At 55.9% G+C, this 5128-nt stretch overlaps 1 long non-coding RNA gene across 1 annotated transcript; it reads right to left on the reverse strand.

Annotated features, from left to right (window-relative positions):
- Positions 1 to 1278: 1278 nt before the first annotated feature.
- LOC145551005 (uncharacterized) lies at positions 1279 to 2757 on the reverse strand. Its single transcript, XR_014086766.1, has 2 exons — positions 2424 to 2757; positions 1279 to 2199 (listed from the first exon to the last, which is right to left on the reverse strand). It is a non-coding gene; the product is annotated as an uncharacterized LOC145551005 (long non-coding RNA).
- Positions 2758 to 5128: the final 2371 nt, after the last annotated feature.

Below are 5128 nucleotides of genomic sequence, written 5' to 3' on the forward strand. Positions count from 1 at the left end.
GAGTGTGTGTGGTTGTGTGTCCTGTGTGTCTCTGTGTTGCCCTGCGACAGACTGGCGACCTGTCCAGGTGACCCCGCCTCTCGCCGAAACGTTGGCTGGAGAGGCACCAGCAACCTTCCCGACCCCACTGAGGGAAAAAGGGTGCAAGAAAATGGACGGATGGATGGAAATATTTTACGGTCAACGCCTCAGACGTAGACCAGACCAGCCGAACTAAGAAAACACTGAATGTGAAGGAATAAAACATTTTAATCTGATTAATCTGTGCTGCCTTAATGAGTCTGGAGGCTCTGAGGAATCCAGATCTGGTTGTGGATTCCAGGGGAGTTTGGAGGCTATTGTTACTCCGGTCACAGAGGAGAAGCTGTGATATCTTCCCAGGAATCCCACATCCACGCAGCGGGAGGCTGGCTGATTTATCTCTAATTCCCTTTCAGCCTGACGAAGTCGGAAGGCTGCAGAATATTTGATTTTCTCAGGGTGATGGAAGAAAATGTGGCGAGATGATTAAAAAAAAAAGAGGCTAAACACGCTCATCACTTCTGCTGTTTTTCTGTAAACAGAGCAGCAGGAAATAAAATCCAAAAAAAAAGTTAAACATGTGGATCTTCACCAGATCATCCGCTGCTGGGTTCTTAATGTGGAGCCGGTTATTAATTTTTCATTGGCCTTTACTCAGTTGACTTATTGCTCAGCCTGCTTCCATAAATCAGAGTCAGGCGCTTTAATGGCCTGGGAGCTTCTCCCAAAAACGCTGCAGAGAAAATCTGAACATTTTTACACATTTTCTCCCAAAAAAGTCTAAAAAGAAGAAACAAATGTAATAAGAACATCCAAGGATTGATATATTTGATTAATCTGACTCTAAACTGAGCATAAATAATGGATATATTTTAATTGCTTGGTTGCTCTTGCATGGTTTCTGATCTCCTGATTGGAGCCGGTTTGTCTCCCAGTACCTTACTGGTTTTTCCAGATTCCTCCCACAGTCCACAAACCTGCCTGCTGGTTTCCAGTGAACCCAAACTGGGACTGAGTGGGATTATTTCCTTCAAAGCGCTCAGTAATTAACTCACTTCTGAGGATAATAATGAGGTTTACCAAAATAAAAGACTAATTACTTTTTCAATCATTAAGGATTTCAAATGGGATTTATTGTCGTATGTGTAAAAACAAGCTTTAAGCAAAAAGAATAAAAAACATACATTTTGGAAGCTGCAGTCGAACAAGAGGAAAACAAAAAAATAAAACATTTGGTCTTAGAAAAATACGTGAACATTGTTTTTGCAGATTTATTTCCTCAAATAAAGTTTTAAAATATGTGAGAAAGTTAGTTTTATTTAATTAAGTGAAGTTCATTTGCATATATTAGGTTAGAGTTAGGGGGCTGCACAGTGGGTAGAGCTGTTGCCTTGCAGCAAGAAGGTTCTGGGTTCGATTCCCGGTCTTTCTGCATGGAGTCTCCATGTTCTCCCTGTGCATGGTGGGTTTCCTCCAGGTACTCCGGTTTCCTCCCACAGTCCAGAAACATGACTGTCAGGTTGATTGGTCTGTCCAAATTGTCCCTAGGTGTGAGTGTGTGTGTGTGGTTGTGTGTCTCTGTGTTGCCCTGCGACAGACTGGTGACCTGTCCAGGTGACCTGTCCAGGTGACCTGTCCAGGTGACCTGTCCAGGTGACCCCGCCTCTCACCCGGAACGCCAGCTGGAGAGGCAGCAGCTCCTCCTGACCCCACAAGGGACAAGGGTGTAAAGAAGATGGATGGATGGATGGATGGATGGATGGGTTATATTAGCAGTTCAAAGGACTTTATGCAATGAAACATAAAAGAAGAAAAACAGGAACTTTACATGACGGTGGCAGAATAAAGAGAAGTAATGAAAAGTTACAATCCAGACCAGAATCAATGTTCCAGTTATTACAGTAAAATCTAAACAGGAGGTTTTAGCCTTCGGTTAAAGGAAACGACGGCTGGAAAGAGATTAACGCAGAAACTTTTCCTTCTCTGAGTCGATTTCAGTTCATTTTGCCAATAATCAAAGTTTGTTATCAGTGGTGGATCGTTGGTTGATCAGATGGTCGGTCGGTCGGGTGGCATGTAAGACGGTTGGTTGGTCTGATGGATGTTCAGTTGGAATCATCCCGCCGTGTTGCTTCTCATCCAACTGACTGGTTCTCCTCACTCTTCTGCCTCGGTTCGCTGCCATGAGGAGAAAGCTGCGATCAGAACATCTTCATATTGAGGGAGCAGCTTAATGTGGGATCCAGAGGAACCGTCTGGATCCAGACTGGGTTCTGGGAACCGTTTGGGTTGGATCTGGGATTTTCCTCTGCAAAGGCTAATCTGTGGTCAGTTACCAAAAACAGAAACCAACAGGCTGTAATGCAGCATAGATTGTCATGGTTTAGTGTTTGTTAGCTGACCTGAGCAGAGATCGGTGCCGAGCATCCAGTGGCATCCCGCCTCAGTGGAGACTCACACGCTGCAGATGGAGTGTAACAGTAATGGCTGACTCCTGACTGACCCGCCCAGAGCCCCACTTTAATCTGGGCCCAGAAGGCTTTGACATTTCCCTGACATTTCACATCACACCTTCCTGCGTGGGAGTGAAAGCGCCGGCTACCGGCTCTCAGATCAATATTCAGTCAGTTCATCCTCCTGCAGAGTCCCGCTGTGACGAGAGTAATCACATTACAGCTGCTTATCAGTCCCACCAAATCACCACCGGGACGCGGCGCTGCTGCTGCTGCTGCTGCTGCGGCGGCGGCTGCTGCTGCTGCGCTGCTGCGGCGGCGGCGGCGGCGGCTGCTGCTGCTGCTGCTGCTGCTGCTGCTGCTGCGCTGCTGCTGCTGCTGCTGCGCTGCTGCTGCTGCTGCTGCTGCGCTGCTGCTGCTGCGCTGCTGCTGCTTCTGCTGCTGCTGCGCTGCTTCTGCTGCTGCTGCTTCTGCTGCTGCTTCTGCTGCTGCTGCTGCGCTGCTGCTGCTGCTGCTGCTGCTGCTGCTGCTGCTGCTGCGGCGGCTGCTGCTGCTGCTGCGCTGGCTGCTGCTGCGGTTGCTGCTGCTGCTGCTGCGGCGGCGGCGGCTGCTGCTGCTGCGCTGCTGCGGCGGCGGCGGCGGCTGCTGCTGCTGCTGCTGCTGCTGCGCTGCTGCTGCTGCTGCTGCTGCGCTGCTGCTGCTGCTGCGCTGCTGCTGCTGCTTCTGCTGCTGCTGCTGCGCTGCTGCTGCTGCGCTGCTGCTGCTTCTGCTGCTGCTGCGCTGCTTCTGCTGCTGCTGCTTCTGCTGCTGCTGCTGCGCTGCTGCTGCTTCTGCTGCTGCTGCTGCTGCTGCTGCTGCGCTGCTGCTGCTTCTGCTGCTGCTGCGCTGGCTGCTGCTGCTGCTTCTGCTGCTGCTGCTGCTGCGCTGCTGCTGCTGCGCTGCTGCTGCTTCTGCTGCTGCTGCGCTGCTGCTGCTGCTGCTGCTTCTGCTGCTGCTGCTGCGCTGCTGCTGCTTCTGCTGCTGCGCTGCTGCTGCTGCTTCTGCTGCTGCGCTGCTGCTGCTGCGCTGCTGCTGCTTCTGCTGCTGCTGCCGCTGCTGCTGCTGCGCTGCTGCTGCTGCGCTGCTGCTGCTTCTGCTGCTGCTGCCGCTGCCGCTGCTGCTGCTGCGCTGCTGCTGCGCTGCTGCTGCTTCTGCTGCGGCTGCTGCTGCTGCCGCGGCTGCTGCTGCTGCGCTGCTGCTGCTGCGCTGCTGCTGCTGCGCTGCTGCTGCGCTGCTGCCGCGGCTGCTGCTGCTGCGCTGCTGCTGCGCTGCTGCTGCGGCTGCTGCTGCTGCGCCGCTGCTGCTGCGGCTGCCGCGGCTGCTGCTGCTGCTGCTTCTGTTGCTGCGCTGCTGCTGCTGCGCTGCTGCTGCTTCTGCTGCTGCGCTGCTTCTGCTGCGCTGCTGCTTCTGCTGCTGCTGCTGCTGCGGCTGCCGCTGCTGCGCTGCTGCTGCTGCGCTGCTGCTGCTGCGCTGCTGCTGCTGCGGCTGCTGCTGCTGCTGCGCTGGCTGCTGCTGCGGTTGCTGCTGCTGCTGCTGCTGCTGCTGCGGCGGCGGCTGCTGCTGCTGCTGCTGCTGCTGCTGCTGCTGCGCTGCTGCTGCTGCTGCGCTGCTGCTGCTGCTGCTGCTGCGCTGCTGCTGCTGCTGCTTCTGCTGCTGCTGCTGCGCTGCTGCTGCTGCGCTGCTGCTGCTTCTGCTGCTGCTGCGCTGCTTCTGCTGCTGCTGCTTCTGCTGCTGCTTCTGCTGCTGCTGCTGCGCTGCTGCTGCTTCTGCTGCTGCTGCTGCGCTGCTGCTGCTGCTTCTGCTGCTGCGCTGCTGCTGCTGCGCTGCTGCTGCTTCTGCTGCTGCTGCTGCCGCTGCTGCTGCTGCGCTGCTGCTGCTGCGCTGCTGCTGCTTCTGCCGCTGCTGCTGCTGCGCTGCTGCTGCGCTGCTGCTGCTTCTGCTGCGCTGCTGCTGCTTCTGCTGCGGCTGCTGCTGCTGCTGCTGCCGCGGCTGCTGCTGCTGCGCTGCTGCTGCTGCGCTGCTGCTGCGCTGCTGCCGCGGCTGCTGCTGCTGCGCTGCTGCTGCGCTGCTGCTGCTGCTGCGCCGCTGCTGCTGCTGCTGCTTCTGTTGCTGCGCTGCTGCTGCTGCGCTGCTGCTGCTTCTGCTGCTGCGCTGCTTCTGCTGCGCTGCTGCTTCTGCTGCTGCTGCTGCTGCGGCTGCCGCTGCTGCGCTGCTGCTGCTGCGCTGCTGCTGCTGCTGCTGCGGCTGCCGCTGCTGCTGCTGCGCTGCTGCTGCTGCGCTGCGCTGCTGCTGCGCTGCTGCTGCGCTGCTGCTGCGCTGCTGCTTCTGCTGCTGCCGCTGCTGCTGCTGCGCTGCTGCTGCTGCGCTGCTGCTGCTGCGCTGCTACTGCGCTGCTGCTGCGCTGCTGCTGCTGCTGCTGCTGCTGCGGCTGCCGCTGCTGCTGCTGCTGCTGCGCTGCTGCTGCTGCGCTGGCTGCTGCTGCTGCTGCTGCTGCTGCTGCTGCGCTGGCTGCTGCTGCTGCGCTGCTGCTGCTGCGCTGCTGCTATAAGTTTTTATTCATTTCAGTTAATTTCAGTTTTTTATTTTGTTTTTTGTTAGATAACTTTAATAACTTT

This window comes from Poecilia reticulata, chromosome 3, assembly GCF_904066995.2.
Source record: "Poecilia reticulata chromosome 3, P_reticulata-male-v2, whole genome shotgun sequence".
NCBI classification, from domain to species: domain Eukaryota; kingdom Metazoa; phylum Chordata; class Actinopteri; order Cyprinodontiformes; family Poeciliidae; genus Poecilia; species Poecilia reticulata.